The sequence below is a fragment of the Hyla sarda genome, unplaced genomic scaffold (assembly GCF_029499605.1).
Source record: "Hyla sarda isolate aHylSar1 unplaced genomic scaffold, aHylSar1.hap1 scaffold_1106, whole genome shotgun sequence".
Classification (NCBI taxonomy): domain Eukaryota; kingdom Metazoa; phylum Chordata; class Amphibia; order Anura; family Hylidae; genus Hyla; species Hyla sarda.
In genome coordinates, this window is record NW_026607726.1 from 51414 (window position 1) to 71146 (window position 19733).

The window sequence follows — 19733 nt, forward strand, 5'->3', positions numbered from 1 at the left end:
GCAGCGACAGCTTTATGAGGAGCATCAGCACTGCTCTGCCTGAGCAGAACCATCACCGCCATAGGTTGTCAAATAACCCGGGTTTAACCCACACAGGTAAGTCCAATGGGGTGCAGGCATGTCCTCTATGCTTACAGCTTCCCGTGGGTGTTGGTTTGATACCGTTTGGGGACAGCCAAGGAGGCATCTGCAGGCAACAAAGGTAGGTGTGTGCTTGTGTGTGTGTTTCCTATGCAGATCCTAAGCCCAGTGTCACATGCAAGTAGGAGGAGTAAGAAGGGTTCCTGGCAAATCCGGGTTATGGATTGCATTTAAAAAGGCCCCGTGGGAGTGCAATGGGCCCCTGTCTTGCTGCTTAGCAATAATGGTATGGGTTTAGGTTCTGCTGTGTGTACTGGTGGTTGACTGCCCCCCAGCCCAGAGTGTGCATGGAAAATTGTCTGGCAGCCTCCCTGACAGCAAGCAGTGATAGTGCCCATGAAGGGCACCTTGTTGGGCCCGCCCCTTTCACGGTTATCGCTTCTCGGCCTTTTGGCTAAGATCAAGTGTAGTATCTGTTCTTATCAGTTTAATATCTGATACGTCCCCTATCTGGGGACCATATATTAAATGGATTTTTGAGAACGGGGGCCGATTTCGAAGCTTGCTTCCGTCGCCCTATGCATTGACCCGATATGGCAGTATCTTCGGGTACAGTGCACCACCCCCTTACAGGGTTAAAAAGAAAGATTCCTACTTTCATTGCTACCTGCTTGCTGGCTAGCCAGCTAGCCAGCCCTGTGGGCCTTGCTGCTGCTGCAGCCAAAAAACAAAAGGTGGTGCTGCTGCTGCTTCTGCTGCTTCTGCTTCTGCTTGTGTCTGGCCGCTGTTGGAGCGTCCAGGCACAGGACTTCTGCTGCTGCTGACTAAATGGCCTCCTTAATTGGATCATTTGAGTAGCCAGCACACCTGTGCAGGTAGGGCATGACATGATAGGCAGCTGCCTTGATAGCGGGTGGGTGCTGAATGTTCCTAATTGACAAAATAAGATTAATGCTTATGAAGAAATATAAAATCTCATCCCTTCCCCAATATCGCGCCACACCCCTACCCCTTAATTCCCTGGTTGAACTTGATGGACATATGTCTTTTTTCGACCGTACTAACTATGTAACTATGTAACATAACATGGGGGGGGGGGGGGGTCTCCTGGCTGTTCACACAGGTGTGTCATTGCTGTACATTGACCATGCATTGCTTCTGTGGTATTGCAAAGGCAAAGACAAATGCTTCCAGCCATCCATTGCACTAATGGATTGGTCATCAGCTGGCTGTCTATGTCCCGCATCAATATAGACCAAAGTACAGAGGGTTAGGCTATGCTATTGTGCACCTACCTGATGCATCAGAAGGTGCGAGGCCCTTGCTAAATTCTGTGCACAGACTTTGAGATCTATACTTTAGACTGTATCTAAACCTGCTCCAACATGGACTGACATTCTGGCCTACTTTCAGCCGATGCGACTTGTCTGTCGCTGAACAGTCGCTTTTTATGTATTCAGCACCTATGTATAATGTTGTAAAAATGCTCTAGAAGCTAAAGTCGCAGAAATGTCACACATATTTGGCCTGCAACTTTCTGTGCGACAAATTCAGACAGGAAAAATCAGTATAAATCCTTAGAAAATTATCCCCCAGTGTCTCCATCTGCTGGCGGTATTGAATAAGCATTGCTGCACTGATGGGGTATGCATTAGACGAAAAAAAAGAAGAAAAAGAAGAATAATACGCCCAGAAAAGAGGCGAAAAGGAGAAAAACGTAAAAAAACGTGAAAAAAAAGTAAGAGGAAGAGAAGGGAAAAAAAGGTGGAAATGGGTTTAAAAGTGATTTCGGCGGAGAATATATATATATATATATATATATATATATATATATATATATATATATATATATACGCGCACACACACACATATATATAAACGTATTCTCCGTTGAGATATTGCAGCCGCTGCTGTGTCCAGGCCCAGGAGCCTTAGCACTGTGCTGTGATGTCACTCAATACCACTGACATCACTAGGTGTAAACAACATCTCTCCTTTGCTGTGTATGTGACTATGGAGCTGTTTGGTGATGTCGTCTATTATGGCCTTCATAGAAGCAACAGGAGATTGTTGCATCCATCTAGAACCCTCAGAACTACAGTGCTATGATGTCACTCACTTCCACAGGCCTTGCAGAGTGTAAACAACAACAACCCAGCTTTGTTGTGTATGTAACCATAGGGATTTGTGATGTCACCTAGAACCTTCACAGCAGCGACAGCTTTATGAGGAGCATCAGCACTGCTCTGCCTGAGCAGAACCATCACCGCCATAGGTTGTCAAATAACCCGGGTTTAACCCACACAGGTAAGTCCAATGGGGTGCAGGCATGTCCTCTATGCTTACAGCTTCCCGTGGGTGTTGGTTTGATACCGTTTGGGGACAGCCAAGGAGGCATCTGCAGGCAACAAAGGTAGGTGTGTGCTTGTGTGTGTGTTTCCTATGCAGATCCTAAGCCCAGTGTCACATGCAAGTAGGAGGAGTAAGAAGGGTTCCTGGCAAATCCGGGTTATGGATTGCATTTAAAAAGGCCCCGTGGGAGTGCAATGGGCCCCTGTCTTGCTGCTTAGCAATAATGGTATGGGTTTAGGTTCTGCTGTGTGTACTGGTGGTTGACTGCCCCCCAGCCCAGAGTGTGCATGGAAAATTGTCTGGCAGCCTCCCTGACAGCAAGCAGTGATAGTGCCCATGAAGGGCACCTTGTTGGGCCCGCCCCTTTCACGGTTATCGCTTCTCGGCCTTTTGGCTAAGATCAAGTGTAGTATCTGTTCTTATCAGTTTAATATCTGATACGTCCCCTATCTGGGGACCATATATTAAATGGATTTTTGAGAACGGGGGCCGATTTCGAAGCTTGCTTCCGTCGCCCTATGCATTGACCCGATATGGCAGTATCTTCGGGTACAGTGCACCACCCCCTTACAGGGTTAAAAAGAAAGATTCCTACTTTCATTGCTACCTGCTTGCTGGCTAGCCAGCTAGCCAGCCCTGTGGGCCTTGCTGCTGCTGCAGCCAAAAAACAAAAGGTGGTGCTGCTGCTGCTTCTGCTGCTTCTGCTTCTGCTTGTGTCTGGCCGCTGTTGGAGCGTCCAGGCACAGGACTTCTGCTGCTGCTGACTAAATGGCCTCCTTAATTGGATCATTTGAGTAGCCAGCACACCTGTGCAGGTAGGGCATGACATGATAGGCAGCTGCCTTGATAGCGGGTGGGTGCTGAATGTTCCTAATTGACAAAATAAGATTAATGCTTATGAAGAAATATAAAATCTCATCCCTTCCCCAATATCGCGCCACACCCCTACCCCTTAATTCCCTGGTTGAACTTGATGGACATATGTCTTTTTTCGACCGTACTAACTATGTAACTATGTAACATAACATGGGGGGGGGGGGGGTCTCCTGGCTGTTCACACAGGTGTGTCATTGCTGTACATTGACCATGCATTGCTTCTGTGGTATTGCAAAGGCAAAGACAAATGCTTCCAGCCATCCATTGCACTAATGGATTGGTCATCAGCTGGCTGTCTATGTCCCCCATCAATATAGACCAAAGTACAGAGGGTTAGGCTATGCTATTGTGCACCTACCTGATGCATCAGAAGGTGCGAGGCCCTTGCTAAATTCTGTGCACAGACTTTGAGATCTATACTTTAGACTGTATCTAAACCTGCTCCAACATGGACTGACATTCTGGCCTACTTTCAGCCGATGCGACTTGTCTGTCGCTGAACAGTCGCTTTTTATGTATTCAGCACCTATGTATAATGTTGTAAAAATGCTCTAGAAGCTAAAGTCGCAGAAATGTCACACATATTTGGCCTGCAACTTTCTGTGCGACAAATTCAGACAGGAAAAATCAGTATAAATCCTTAGAAAATTATCCCCCAGTGTCTCCATCTGCTGGCGGTATTGAATAAGCATTGCTGCACTGATGGGGTATGCATTAGACGAAAAAAAAGAAGAAAAAGAAGAATAATACGCCCAGAAAAGAGGCGAAAAGGAGAAAAACGTAAAAAAACGTGAAAAAAAAGTAAGAGGAAGAGAAGGGAAAAAAAGGTGGAAATGGGTTTAAAAGTGATTTCGGCGGAGAAATATATATATATATATATATATATATATATATATATATATATACGCGCACACACACACATATATATAAACGTATTCTCCGTTGAGATATTGCAGCCGCTGCTGTGTCCAGGCCCAGGAGCCTTAGCACTGTGCTGTGATGTCACTCAATACCACTGACATCACTAGGTGTAAACAACATCTCTCCTTTGCTGTGTATGTGACTATGGAGCTGTTTGGTGATGTCGTCTATTATGGCCTTCATAGAAGCAACAGGAGATTGTTGCATCCATCTAGAACCCTCAGAACTACAGTGCTATGATGTCACTCACTTCCACAGGCCTTGCAGAGTGTAAACAACAACAACCCAGCTTTGTTGTGTATGTAACCATAGGGATTTGTGATGTCACCTAGAACCTTCACAGCAGCGACAGCTTTATGAGGAGCATCAGCACTGCTCTGCCTGAGCAGAACCATCACCGCCATAGGTTGTCAAATAACCCGGGTTTAACCCACACAGGTAAGTCCAATGGGGTGCAGGCATGTCCTCTATGCTTACAGCTTCCCGTGGGTGTTGGTTTGATACCGTTTGGGGACAGCCAAGGAGGCATCTGCAGGCAACAAAGGTAGGTGTGTGCTTGTGTGTGTGTTTCCTATGCAGATCCTAAGCCCAGTGTCACATGCAAGTAGGAGGAGTAAGAAGGGTTCCTGGCAAATCCGGGTTATGGATTGCATTTAAAAAGGCCCCGTGGGAGTGCAATGGGCCCCTGTCTTGCTGCTTAGCAATAATGGTATGGGTTTAGGTTCTGCTGTGTGTACTGGTGGTTGACTGCCCCCCAGCCCAGAGTGTGCATGGAAAATTGTCTGGCAGCCTCCCTGACAGCAAGCAGTGATAGTGCCCATGAAGGGCACCTTGTTGGGCCCGCCCCTTTCACGGTTATCGCTTCTCGGCCTTTTGGCTAAGATCAAGTGTAGTATCTGTTCTTATCAGTTTAATATCTGATACGTCCCCTATCTGGGGACCATATATTAAATGGATTTTTGAGAACGGGGGCCGATTTCGAAGCTTGCTTCCGTCGCCCTATGCATTGACCCGATATGGCAGTATCTTCGGGTACAGTGCACCACCCCCTTACAGGGTTAAAAAGAAAGATTCCTACTTTCATTGCTACCTGCTTGCTGGCTAGCCAGCTAGCCAGCCCTGTGGGCCTTGCTGCTGCTGCAGCCAAAAAACAAAAGGTGGTGCTGCTGCTGCTTCTGCTGCTTCTGCTTCTGCTTGTGTCTGGCCGCTGTTGGAGCGTCCAGGCACAGGACTTCTGCTGCTGCTGACTAAATGGCCTCCTTAATTGGATCATTTGAGTAGCCAGCACACCTGTGCAGGTAGGGCATGACATGATAGGCAGCTGCCTTGATAGCGGGTGGGTGCTGAATGTTCCTAATTGACAAAATAAGATTAATGCTTATGAAGAAATATAAAATCTCATCCCTTCCCCAATATCGCGCCACACCCCTACCCCTTAATTCCCTGGTTGAACTTGATGGACATATGTCTTTTTTCGACCGTACTAACTATGTAACTATGTAACATAACATGGGGGGGGGGGGGGGGGGTCTCCTGGCTGTTCACACAGGTGTGTCATTGCTGTACATTGACCATGCATTGCTTCTGTGGTATTGCAAAGGCAAAGACAAATGCTTCCAGCCATCCATTGCACTAATGGATTGGTCATCAGCTGGCTGTCTATGTCCCGCATCAATATAGACCAAAGTACAGAGGGTTAGGCTATGCTATTGTGCACCTACCTGATGCATCAGAAGGTGCGAGGCCCTTGCTAAATTCTGTGCACAGACTTTGAGATCTATACTTTAGACTGTATCTAAACCTGCTCCAACATGGACTGACATTCTGGCCTACTTTCAGCCGATGCGACTTGTCTGTCGCTGAACAGTCGCTTTTTATGTATTCAGCACCTATGTATAATGTTGTAAAAATGCTCTAGAAGCTAAAGTCGCAGAAATGTCACACATATTTGGCCTGCAACTTTCTGTGCGACAAATTCAGACAGGAAAAATCAGTATAAATCCTTAGAAAATTATCCCCCAGTGTCTCCATCTGCTGGCGGTATTGAATAAGCATTGCTGCACTGATGGGGTATGCATTAGACGAAAAAAAAGAAGAAAAAGAAGAATAATACGCCCAGAAAAGAGGCGAAAAGGAGAAAAACGTAAAAAAACGTGAAAAAAAAGTAAGAGGAAGAGAAGGGAAAAAAAGGTGGAAATGGGTTTAAAAGTGATTTCGGCGAAGAAATATATATATATATATATATATATATATATATATATATACGCGCACACACACACATATATATAAACGTATTCTCCGTTGAGATATTGCAGCCGCTGCTGTGTCCAGGCCCAGGAGCCTTAGCACTGTGCTGTGATGTCACTCAATACCACTGACATCACTAGGTGTAAACAACATCTCTCCTTTGCTGTGTATGTGACTATGGAGCTGTTTGGTGATGTCGTCTATTATGGCCTTCATAGAAGCAACAGGAGATTGTTGCATCCATCTAGAACCCTCAGAACTACAGTGCTATGATGTCACTCACTTCCACAGGCCTTGCAGAGTGTAAACAACAACAACCCAGCTTTGTTGTGTATGTAACCATAGGGATTTGTGATGTCACCTAGAACCTTCACAGCAGCGACAGCTTTATGAGGAGCATCAGCACTGCTCTGCCTGAGCAGAACCATCACCGCCATAGGTTGTCAAATAACCCGGGTTTAACCCACACAGGTAAGTCCAATGGGGTGCAGGCATGTCCTCTATGCTTACAGCTTCCCGTGGGTGTTGGTTTGATACCGTTTGGGGACAGCCAAGGAGGCATCTGCAGGCAACAAAGGTAGGTGTGTGCTTGTGTGTGTGTTTCCTATGCAGATCCTAAGCCCAGTGTCACATGCAAGTAGGAGGAGTAAGAAGGGTTCCTGGCAAATCCGGGTTATGGATTGCATTTAAAAAGGCCCCGTGGGAGTGCAATGGGCCCCTGTCTTGCTGCTTAGCAATAATGGTATGGGTTTAGGTTCTGCTGTGTGTACTGGTGGTTGACTGCCCCCCAGCCCAGAGTGTGCATGGAAAATTGTCTGGCAGCCTCCCTGACAGCAAGCAGTGATAGTGCCCATGAAGGGCACCTTGTTGGGCCCGCCCCTTTCACGGTTATCGCTTCTCGGCCTTTTGGCTAAGATCAAGTGTAGTAATACAGGAGATCTGGTCAGAAGGTACTCGGGTACCCCTCTCCTCGGCCTTGTGGGATCGCCCAGGTTTATTGCCTGGGCTTCACCCACTTGTTGCTATTGGGGAGAGGGCTTAGTCCCAGGGTAACGGGTTGCGATCGCCTCTCAAAGCCTTCGGGTGGAGAGAGGTTTGAGCGAATTGGCTGGTTGGTTGGAGCGGAGAGAACCAGACCAAAACACGAATGAACCATGGATGAAGATCTAGATCCTGGTTCGGTACCGGCTTATGCCCGGATTAAACACACTGTGCGGGTCATTCTCACAGGTGATGCGGCGGATGCACGTGGCATGAGGTTCGTGATAGAGGACGTGCTCGACAAGATTCTTAATGTTCGTAAGCGAGAGATTTTGGCCATCCAGGATTACCCTAAGCGGAGGATCTACGACTGCACTTTCATAGGGGAAGGCGTATTCTTAGATGCAGTAATGAAAATTCCAAAGCAAGATGATCCGAGGCTTAAGGGTATCCAAATTGTCGAGCACGTCCTAGATGAAACCAAGTTGATTGTCGTGAAGATGTACTCCCCTTTTGTAAATCAGAGAGAGATCGATGGGTTCCTGGCAGCCTACTTTAAAAAGGTGGAGTTCAGAGGAAAAATCATGAACGACTGTGGTGTCTGGACCTCAAAATGGCGATATCAAGTCACGTGCAACAAAGACCCCACCCTCCCAGGGGGGATACTATTACCGCCTGCTCGTTTTAAATTAAACAATGTGTGTGGCGACCTCTTTTTTGCGGGAATGCCAAACTTCTGCAGAAGGTGCCAACGTTATGGGCACATAAAGGAAAATTGTGAAAGTTCCTGTAAGAAATGTGGAAGCATGCAACATGAAACAGAAAAATGTGATAAGGGTTTGAGATGTAATTTTTGCCGTCACTTTGGTCACGTGTATGCTTTCTGTCCCCACAGACCAAAAAAAACCACAGAACAGCAAGGGCAACCCAAGAGAGACGTCCGGAGACCAGCCTGGGGAAAAGCCAGAGAGGAGGAGCACCCCCCACAAGAAGAGGTAAGCTGTGAGATGGAGACCACGGCCCCCCCAAAAGAACCCCAGGAGAAAGAGGCACAGGTGGAAAGGGGGACCCCAAATGAGAGGAGGCCGGGGAAGAGAAATGCGAGAGGGGATCGGGCAGATACCTCAGAGAAGGTGGAAGAGCGAGAGGTGCCCGATTCCACCCCGGAAGGTCCTCCTGCTCGGGGTCCCCCTGAGTGTGAAAACCCGGACGGAGTAGCAAAGGTGAAAAGACGAAGGGGCTCCAAAGGGCGTCCGGACTCGGAGGTGGTCCAGGAGGAGCAGATGGAAGTTCCTGTCGTGACGGGGGCTCCAAGTGAAGCTCCTCCACAGGTCCCAGCGGTGGATACCCCTCCTCCTCCCAGCCAGGAGGAGGTTTCAGGGGTGACCATCTCCGAGGTCCCGGAAACGGACCTAAGTACGCACCCGACCCCTATGGAGGGGCAAGAGGTGGACGCCGAAAAAGAGAATGGAGCCCAGAAGCTGTTCTTACCAATGTACTCCGTCTATACACCTGTGGTCTTGGAAGAGGGGGGCTGCTCGAGCGATGGTGGTTCCTCTCCGGCTTCCTCTATGTGTACGGTAGAGTCAGAGGTGGGGGGTAACGAGAGCTCCAGTGCGCAATCTGGTTTTTAGTTTGTTATCTGAGCCTCCCTTTTTTTTACATCTCCAATGGCTGAGTTGTCCGGATTGTCTATGAATGTAAGAAGTATAAGTTCACGAGCGAAACGGGTTGCCCTTTTTAACTACTTGTCTATTTTTGCTGCTTCTGTGGTTTTCCTGCAGGAGTGCGGCATCCCGCATAGTTTAAATTATGAAAAGTATAAAAAAGATTGGGTACACGGTCCATCAGTCTGGTCTGGATCTAACGAATCCAGATCAGCAGGGGTCGCCATACTTTTTAAAGGAAATGCTTTTATTGATTTTATTCATGAGATTTTACCAGGCAGAATTTTATTGGTTAAAGCTTTTATTGATGGTATTAAATGGCAGTTTTTAAATTTTTATGGTTCACCCAATAAAAATGATAGAGCACGGATGTTAGAGATTTTACCCCTTTTTATCAATGATTCTGAACCTCTTATTTTAGCAGGTGATTTTAATTGTATTTTAAGGGGGGAGCACCGTTTTACCAATTCAGTAAGTAGAAACTATGATAAAACATCTTCTATGTTAAAAAATATGATTATTGATTTTAGACTTACTGATGTTTTTAAGAAATGCAATAGTATTTTACCAGAAAGAGACGGTGTGACCTGGAGCAACGCAAACTGCAGCTCCAGGATCGATTTTATCTTCTGTTCTTATCAAGTACTGCCTTTTAAGTGTGATGTTTTAACCAATGTTTTTTCTGATCACAAACTTTTATCTTTTAAGGTGAAGAGTGATTTTAGAAAAAAGACTGGGAGGAATGCCTGGAAGATGAATGTATCCCTTTTAGAAGATCCGCAGGTTTTATCCGATTTTATCAACTTCTACAAGGACTGCAGACGGGTAAGAGATCCTAACACTCCCATCAGTATATGGTGGGAGAAAATGAAAATAAAAATAAAAGAGTTTTTTATTAGAGTAGGGATCTCTAGAGCTAAAGAGAAGCGTGAGTTTTACTCCCTTCTAAATACCCGTCTGCAAACCCTGTACAAATTCAGAGACAATGGTATAGAGGTTTATAGAGAAATTACTGACTTAAAAAAAAGAAATAAAACAGTGCCTGGAGCAGAAGGGAAAAGAGATAATTTTCAGATCCAAAATAAAGCACCTTGAAGAGAACGAGACCTGCTCCAGGTACTTTTTTAAGAAAGTAACGGATAAAAAGGTTTTAATTGATAATATACAAGGAGAAAAAGATGTACAGGGTATTTTAAAAAGGGTACATTCATTTTATGCGGATCTTTTTAATACAAAAAATATTGATATTGATTTTATGAATGACTCATTGAAGGAGATTACCAATGTTTTAGACCCTGTGTCCCAGTCTCTTTTACAGAGGGAAATCTCGGAACAGGAAGTTTTAGAGACGATCAGGAGTTTTAAATCCGGTAAGGTGCCTGGTCCTGACGGTATACCCATTGAGTTTTATGTCATTTTTTATGGTGTTTTAAAAGATGACCTTTTTTCCCTTTTTACAGAAGTATTTAAAACAAAAGCCCTCCCAGGTTCATGGAGGAAGGGTGATGTCTCCCTGCTGTTCAAAAAGGGAGACCGGTCAGATCTAAAGAACTGGAGACCAATCACCCTCCTCAACTGTGACTACAAAGTGATGGCAAAACTGTGCGCAAATAGATTAAAAAGTGTAATAGAGAAAATAATCCATTCAAATCAGGTCTGTGGGGTGCCTGGGAGGAGCATATGGGAAAATCTTAACCTTTTAAAAGATGTGATTAGTGACACAAAGTCTAGAAACGGAAAACTAGCCATTTTATCCTTAGACTTCGAGAAGGCTTTTGACAGAGTGTCACATTTTTATCTTTTTAAGGTTTTAGAGAAAATGGGTATACCTGAAGGCTTTTTATTGTCTCTTAAGGCCTTTTATAAAAACTGCACAAGCAAGATTTTAGTTAACGGTTTTAAGACACAGGATGTGATTTTAAATTCCGGAGTGAAGCAGGGGTGTCCTTTGTCCCCACTACTTTTCATATGTGCGCTTGAGCCTCTACTATGCACCTTGAGGAGAGATAAGCAAATAAGAGGGGTCCCCCTGCCGGGAGGAGGGGGACTAGAGGCTAAAGTAGTGGGGTACATGGACGATGTGGCAGTGCTTGGAAGGGACACCCCATCGCTTCAAAAAGCCCTAAAGCAAGTTGAATTTTTTTGTTGTGCCTCCGGTTTTAAGGTAAATTTTAATAAAAGCAGTGTTTTAAATATAGGAGGACTGTTTTTAAGGGATTTACCCATTCCTGTGTCTGAGTCTGTGCAGATTTTAGGGGTCTCCTTCAGTGAGTCAAACAATGGTTTTAATAGCTGGGACTTGGTGGCTCAAAAAATAAACACAAAAATTTGTATGTGGAACATGAGAAAGCTAACGATGGAGGGGAAGGTTTTAGTTACAAAGATGGTGATTTTACCCATTTTATTGTATCTTGGCATGGTCTTTCCACCCCCCGAAATGATTTTAAATAAAATTATTAAAGCATGTTTTACCTTTTTATGGAGCTCCAAGAGTGAAAAATTGAGAAGAGAGATCGTCATGATGCCAAAAGGTATGGGTGGAAAGGACTTCCCCGACATCAGGGCGTTCCTTTTTACCAAGTTTTTTAGCATGTGTGTTAGCACACTTTTTAAGGATAGTTACTGGTCATATTTTATCCGTTTTAATACAGGTTTTTTTATGAGGAGGAATGGGTGGTTTAAAACTGTTTTAAGCTGTCCTTATGCTTTTAATCTTCCCCAACAATACAAGATTTTAGAGAAAATTTTCAACTTGTACAACTTTAACGGAAAAAGTATTAATGAAGTAACTAATAGCAAAAAAATGTTAAAATATATTAAAGAAAGTGGTTTTATTGCCCCTGTGAATAATTTTAATGAAGAGAAATGCAGGAAAATATGGAAGATGGCAAATATGATTTATCTTTTTAATTCACAGAAAGATCTGGCCTGGAGCTGCATACACGAGTGTCTTCCATGCCGGGCATTCCAGCACCGAAGAAGGATGGCCAACACTGCAGTATGCCCGAGGGAGGGCTGCCAGGAACCCGAGACCGTGTACCACCTTTTCTGGACTTGTTTTTATGCAAAAAGGATATGGACTAAAATACTCCCTCTGGTGAAGAAGATAACAGAAATAAAGGACTTAAACTCTGCAGCTGTTTTTTATGGATGTCTGGAATGCCCAATACGGACTCAAGAGACAATGGCATGGAAGATCATAAACTGTGTTAAAGCAGCTCTATGGAATGCCAGAAACATTTTACTTTTTAAACATGAGATTTTATCTGTGAATGATGTTTTAGCTCTTTGTTTTAGTGATATGTACCAGTACTTTTTATTAGACAAGAAATATTATCCTTTATTAGCTAGAAAATGGTATTTTAATGAATGGAACGCCCTTTTGTAAAGCCACCAAGTGCCCATTTTAAGTGTATTATGATTGTATTTATGTGAACTTTTATTGTTATATGTGATTTTATTATCAAAATTTGTTTTTATTGAAAAAAAATTATATTTATAAATCGTAATGCACTTTGTAAAATGTTATGAATTCTAAATAAAAAGATACCCCTCAGGGGTAGCCAAGTTAAAAAAAAAAATCTGTTCTTATCAGTTTTTCATGCCGGTGGACAGTAACGCCGGTATGGGGCTGGTGGGGATGGGTGCTGCATGGAGGATGCAGGTGTACCAGGGCTTTCCGGGGCTGGTTCTGAGGAATCAGCTCGACGGCTGCCCCGATGTGACCTGTTCCCTCCGGGTCTCGCCATGAGGCTGAGAGGGTCTAGAGCCGAGGTACTTTGTGCCTCGGGGAGTGGTGACCCCGAGGTGCCGAAACTCACTGGGAGAATAGGCTCACTGAGTTGAAGCACGGGCACCATAATCTCTTCACCTTGTGGCACTCACCTCTTGATTCCCGGCCTTCTGGCTAGGATCAGAGAAATTTTTTATAGATCCGGCCGGATGTCCGGGCAGTATATCTGCACACATTCACTTATTTATTTCTTTTTTGTCTCACTGTGTCACTTTTTGCGTGTTGTGTGTTCACAGGATTGGTCAGGATGCGGTAGCCCTTCTGGGTGTCCCTCCTGGCGGTCTAGGGGAGGTGTGTGTGGCCATTAGGTTCCGCACCTCCCTGCAAACACCCCGGGTACTCCTGCTTTGGCAGGGTACCTACCGTAATCGGCTCTGCGGGCAGATACCTTGGCTAACGCCAAGGGGGATGCCGGGAGCATTTGTGGTCCCCTAGTAGCTTCGGCGAAAAGGGACATCGAACCTGGAACCTCGCAGGTACCTTTTGGTCCGGAGGCGAAGGGTAAGGTTTGTTGGGGGGCCTCTCTCCTATCGGAGAAGGGCTTGCGATAGACCGCATCCTTTGTGCACGTTTTTTTAGTGTAACACGTTTGCACTTTTTCTTGCACTTTGGGTGAATCGAAAGCACGTTCCTCGGCTTTAAAAAAAAAAAAAAAAAAAAATCTGTTCTTATCAGTTTAATATCTGATACGTCCCCTATCTGGGGACCATATATTAAATGGATTTTTGAGAACGGGGGCCGATTTCGAAGCTTGCTTCCGTCGCCCTATGCATTGACCCGATATGGCAGTATCTTCGGGTACAGTGCACCACCCCCTTACAGGGTTAAAAAGAAAGATTCCTACTTTCATTGCTACCTGCTTGCTGGCTAGCCAGCTAGCCAGCCCTGTGGGCCTTGCTGCTGCTGCAGCCAAAAAACAAAAGGTGGTGCTGCTGCTGCTTCTGCTGCTTCTGCTTCTGCTTGTGTCTGGCCGCTGTTGGAGCATCCAGGCACAGGACTTCTGCTGCTGCTGACTAAATGGCCTCCTTAATTGGATCATTTGAGTAGCCAGCACACCTGTGCAGGTAGGGCATGACATGATAGGCAGCTGCCTTGATAGCGGGTGGGTGCTGAATGTTCCTAATTGACAAAATAAGATTAATGCTTATGAAGAAATATAAAATCTCATCCCTTCCCCAATATCGCGCCACACCCCTACCCCTTAATTCCCTGGTTGAACTTGATGGACATATGTCTTTTTTCGACCGTACTAACTATGTAACTATGTAACATAACATGGGGGGGGGGGGGGGTCTCCTGGCTGTTCACACAGGTGTGTCATTGCTGTACATTGACCATGCATTGCTTCTGTGGTATTGCAAAGGCAAAGACAAATGCTTCCAGCCATCCATTGCACTAATGGATTGGTCATCAGCTGGCTGTCTATGTCCCGCATCAATATAGACCAAAGTACAGAGGGTTAGGCTATGCTATTGTGCACCTACCTGATGCATCAGAAGGTGCGAGGCCCTTGCTAAATTCTGTGCACAGACTTTGAGATCTATACTTTAGACTGTATCTAAACCTGCTCCAACATGGACTGACATTCTGGCCTACTTTCAGCCGATGCGACTTGTCTGTCGCTGAACAGTCGCTTTTTATGTATTCAGCACCTATGTATAATGTTGTAAAAATGCTCTAGAAGCTAAAGTCGCAGAAATGTCACACATATTTGGCCTGCAACTTTCTGTGCGACAAATTCAGACAGGAAAAATCAGTATAAATCCTTAGAAAATTATCCCCCAGTGTCTCCATCTGCTGGCGGTATTGAATAAGCATTGCTGCACTGATGGGGTATGCATTAGTGTTACGCCGAGCGCTCCGGGTCCCCGCTCCTCCCCGGAGCGCTCGCTACACTTCCCTCACTGCAGCGCCCCGGTCGGTTCCACGGACCCGGGGCGCTGCGTTACTACCTCCGGCCGGGATGCGATTCGCGATGCGGGTAGCGCCCGCTCGCGATGCGCACCCCGGCTCCCGTACCTTACTCGCTCCCCGTCAGTTCTGTCCCGGCGCGCGCGGCCCCGCTCCCTAGGGCGCGCGCGCGCCGGGTCTTTGCGATTTAAAGGGCCACTGCACCGCTGATTGGTGCAGTGGTTCCAATTAGTGTTTACACCTGTGCACTTCCCTATATCACCTCACTTCCCCTTCACTCCCTCGCCGGATCTTGTTGCCCTAGTGCCAGTGAAAGCGTTCCTTGTGTGTTCCTTGCCTGTGATTCCAGACCTTCTGCCGTTGCCCCTGACTACGATCCTTGCTGCCTGCCCCGACCTTCTGCTACGTCCGACCTTGCTTCTGTCTACTCCCTTGTACCGCGCCTATCTTCAGCAGCCAGAGAGGTTGAGCCGTTGCTAGGGGATACGACCTGGTCACTACCGCCGCAGCAAGACCATCCCGCTTTGCGGCGGGCTCTGGTGAAAACCAGTAGTGACTTAGAACCGATCCTCTAGCACGGTCCACGCCAATCCCTCTCTGGCACAGAGGATCCACTACCTGCCAGCCGGCATCGCGACAGTAGATCCGGCCATGGATCCCGCTGAAGTTCCTCTGCCAGTTGTCGCTGACCTCACCACGGTGGTCGCCCAGCAGTCACAACAGATTGCGCAACAAGGCCAACAGCTGTCTCAACTGACTGTTATGCTACAACAGTTACTACCACAGCTCCAGCAATCATCTCCTCCGCCAGCTCCTGTACCTCCTCCGCAGCGAGTGGCCGCTTCTGGAATACGACTATCCTTGCCGGATAAATTTGATGGGGACTCTAAGTTTTGCCGTGGCTTTCTTTCCCAATGTTCATTACACTTGGAGATGATGTCGGACCAGTTCCCCACTGAAAGGTCTAAGGTGGCTTTCGTAGTCAGCCTGCTGTCTGGAAAAGCCCTGGCTTGGGCCACACCGCTCTGGGACCGCAATGACCCCGTCACTGCCTCTGTACACTCCTTCTTCTCGGAAATTCGAAGTGTCTTTGAGGAACCTGCCCGAGCCTCTTCTGCTGAGACTGCCCTGTTGAACCTGGTCCAGGGTAATTCTTCCGTTGGCGAGTATGCCGTACAGTTCCGTACCCTTGCTTCAGAATTATCCTGGAATAATGAGGCACTCTGCGCGACCTTTAAAAAAGGCCTATCCAGCAACATTAAAGATGTTCTGGCCGCACGAGAAATCCCTGCTAACCTACATGAACTCATCCATCTTGCCACTCGCATTGACATGCGTTTTTCCGAACGGCGTCAGGAGCTCCGCCAGGATATGGACTCTGTTCGCACGAGGCGTTTCTTCTCCCCGGCTCCTCTCTCCTCTGGTCCCCTGCAATCTGTTCCTGTGCCTCCCGCCGTGGAGGCTATGCAGGTCGACCGGTCTCGCCTGACACCCCAAGAGAGGACACGACGCCGCATGGAGAATCTCTGCCTGTACTGCGCTAGTACCGAACACTTCCTGAAGGATTGTCCTATCCGTCCTCCCCGCCTGGAAAGACGTCCGCTGACTCCGCACAAAGGTGAGACAGTCCTTGATGTCTACTCTGCTTCTCCACGTCTTACTGTGCCTGTGCGGATGTCTGCCTCTGCCTTCTCCTTCTCTGCTGTGGCCTTCCTGGACTCTGGATCTGCAGGAAATTTCATCTTAGCCTCTCTCGTCAACAGGTTCAACATCCCGGTGACCAGTCTCGCCAGACCCCTCTACATCAATTGTGTAAACAATGAAAGATTGGACTGTACTATACGTTTCCGCACGGAGCCCCTTCTAATGTGCATCGGATCTCATCACGAGAGGATTGAACTGTTGGTCCTCCCCAATTGCACTTCTGAAATCCTTCTTGGACTTCCCTGGCTTCAACTCCATTCCCCAATCCTGGATTGGTCCACTGGGGAGATCAAGAGTTGGGGGCCCTCTTGTTCCAAGGACTGCTTAAAACCGGTTCCCAGTAAACCTTGCCGTGTCCCTGTGCTTCCTCATGTAGCCGGTCTCCCTAAGGCCTATATGGACTTTGCGGACGTTTTTTGCAAAAAACAAGCTGAGACTCTACCTCCTCACAGGCCTTATGATTGTCCCATTGACCTCCTCCCGGGCACTACTCCACCCCGGGGCAGAATCTATCCTCTGTCCGTCCCAGAGACTCTTGCCATGTCTGAATACGTCCAAGAAAATTTAAAAAAGGGCTTTATCCGTAAATCCTCCTCTCCTGCCGGAGCCGGATTTTTCTTTGTGTCCAAAAAAGATGGCTCTCTACGTCCTTGCATTGACTACCGCGGTCTTAATAAAATCACGGTTAAGAACCGCTACCCCCTACCCCTCATCTCTGAACTCTTTGATCGTCTCCAAGGTGCCCATATTTTTACCAAACTGGACTTAAGAGGTGCTTATAATCTCATCCGCATCAGAGAGGGGGATGAATGGAAAACGGCATTTAACACCAGAGATGGACACTTTGAGTATCTGGTCATGCCCTTTGGTCTATGCAACGCCCCTGCCGTCTTTCAAGACTTTGTTAATGAAATTTTTCGTGATCTACTATACTCCTGTGTTGTTGTATATCTGGACGATATCCTGATTTTTTCTGCCAATCTTGAAGAACACCGCCAGCATGTCCGTATGGTTCTTCAGAGACTTCGTGATAATCAACTCTATGCCAAAATAGAGAAATGTCTGTTTGAATGCCAATCTCTTCCTTTTCTAGGATACTTGGTCTCTGGCCAGGGACTACAAATGGACCCAGATAAACTCTCTGCCGTCTTAGATTGGCCACGCCCCTCCGGACTCCGTGCCATCCAACGTTTTTTGGGGTTCGCCAATTATTACAGGCAATTTATTCCACATTTTTCTACCATTGTGGCTCCTATTGTGGCTTTAACAAAAAAAAATGCCGATCCCAAGTCTTGGCCTCCTCAAGCGGAAGACGCCTTTAAACGACTCAAGTCTGCCTTTTCTTCGGCTCCCGTGCTCTCCAGACCTGACCCATCTAAACCCTTCCTATTGGAGGTTGATGCCTCCTCAGTGGGAGCTGGAGCTGTCCTTCTACAAAAAAACTCTTCCGGGCATGCTGTTACTTGTGGTTTTTTTTCCAGGACCTTCTCTCCGGCGGAGAGGAACTACTCCATCGGGGATCGAGAGCTTCTAGCCATTAAATTAGCACTTGAGGAATGGAGGCATCTGCTGGAGGGATCAAGATTTCCAGTTATTATTTACACCGATCACAAGAACCTCTCCTACCTCCAGTCTGCCCAACGGCTGAATCCTCGTCAGGCCAGGTGGTCTCTGTTCTTTGCCCGATTTAATTTTGAAATCCACTTTCGGCCTGCTGATAAAAACATTAGGGCCGATGCTCTCTCTCGTTCCTCAGATGCCTCTGAAATTGAACTCTCTCCTCAACACATCATTCCTCCTGACTGCCTGATTTCCACTTCTCCAGCCTCCATCAGGCAAACTCCTCCAGGAAAGACCTTTGTTTCTCCACGCCAACGCCTTGGGATCCTCAAATGGGGTCACTCCTCCCATCTCGCAGGTCATGCGGGCATCAAGAAATCTGTGCAACTCATCTCTCGCTTCTATTGGTGGCCGACTCTAGAGACTGATGTGGTGGACTTTGTGCGAGCCTGCACTATCTGTGCCCGGGATAAGACTCCTCGCCAGAAGCCCGCTGGTTTTCTTCATCCTCTACCTGTCCCCGAACAACCTTGGTCTCTGATTGGTATGGATTTTATTACTGACTTACCCCCATCCCATGGCAACACTGTTATTTGGGTGGTCGTTGATCGATTCTCCAAAATGGCACATTTCATCCCTCTTCCTGGTCTTCCTTCAGCGCCTCAGTTGGCTAAACAATTTTTTGTACACATTTTTCGTCTTCACGGGTTGCCTACACAGATCGTCTCGGATAGAGGCGTCCAATTTGTGTCTAAATTCTGGAGGGCTCTCTGTAAACAACTCAAGATTAAATTAAATTTTTCTTCTGCATACCATCCTCAATCCAATGGACAAGTAGAGAGAATTAACCAGATCTTGGGTGACTATTTACGACATTTTGTTTCCTCCCGCCAGGATGACTGGGCAGATCTTCTACCTTGGGCCGAATTCTCGTATAATTTCAGAATCTCTGAATCTTCCTCCAAATCTCCGTTTTTCGTGGTGTACGGCCGTCACCCTCTTCCCCCCCTCCCTACCCCCTTGCCCTCTGGTCTGCCCGCTGTGGATGAAATTTCTCGTGATCTTTCCACCATATGGAAAGAGACCCAAAATTCTCTCTTACAGGCTTCTTCTCGCATGAAGAGATTCGCAGATAAGAAAAGAAGAGCTCCTCCCATTTTTTCCCCTGGAGACAAGGTATGGCTCTCCGCTAAATATGTCCGTTTCCGTGTCCCGAGCTATAAGTTGGGACCACGCTATCTTGGTCCTTTTAAAGTTTTGTGTCAAATTAATCCTGTCTCTTACAAACTTCTTCTTCCTCCTTCTCTTCGTATCCCTAATGCCTTTCACGTCTCTCTTCTTAAACCTCTCATCCTCAACCGTTTTTCTCCTAAATCTGTTCCTCCCACTCCTGTTTCCGGCTCCTCGGACATCTTCTCTGTCAAAGAGATTTTGGCCTCTAAAAAGGTCAGGGGAAGAACTTTTTTTTTAGTGGATTGGGAGGGTTGTGGTCCAGAAGAGAGGTCCTGGGAACCTGAGGACAATATCCTGGACAAAAGTCTGATCCTCAGGTTCTCAGGCCCCAAGAAGAGGGGGAGACCCAAGGGGGGGGGTACTGTTACGCCGAGCGCTCCGGGTCCCCGCTCCTCCCCGGAGCGCTC

The 19733-nt window shown here is 46.8% G+C and overlaps 4 non-coding genes and 1 pseudogene across 4 annotated transcripts; all 5 read left to right on the top strand.

The window, feature by feature from the left end:
- The first annotated feature begins 515 nt into the window (after nucleotides 1-515).
- Nucleotides 516-706, top strand: LOC130300945 (U2 spliceosomal RNA). The gene has a single exon (XR_008851675.1). It is a non-coding gene; the product is annotated as a U2 spliceosomal RNA (small nuclear RNA).
- A 2101-nt stretch (nucleotides 707-2807) lies between these two features.
- LOC130300946 (U2 spliceosomal RNA) lies at nucleotides 2808-2998 on the top strand. Its single transcript, XR_008851676.1, has one exon. It is a non-coding gene; the product is annotated as a U2 spliceosomal RNA (small nuclear RNA).
- Nucleotides 2999-5087: 2089 nt separating this feature from the next.
- LOC130300947 (U2 spliceosomal RNA) lies at nucleotides 5088-5278 on the top strand. Its single transcript, XR_008851677.1, has one exon. It is a non-coding gene; the product is annotated as a U2 spliceosomal RNA (small nuclear RNA).
- Nucleotides 5279-7367: 2089 nt separating this feature from the next.
- Nucleotides 7368-7500, top strand: LOC130300979 (U2 spliceosomal RNA; annotated as a pseudogene).
- Nucleotides 7501-13549: 6049 nt separating this feature from the next.
- Nucleotides 13550-13732, top strand: LOC130300968 (U2 spliceosomal RNA). The gene has a single exon (XR_008851698.1). It is a non-coding gene; the product is annotated as a U2 spliceosomal RNA (small nuclear RNA).
- The last annotated feature ends 6001 nt before the right edge of the window (nucleotides 13733-19733 follow it).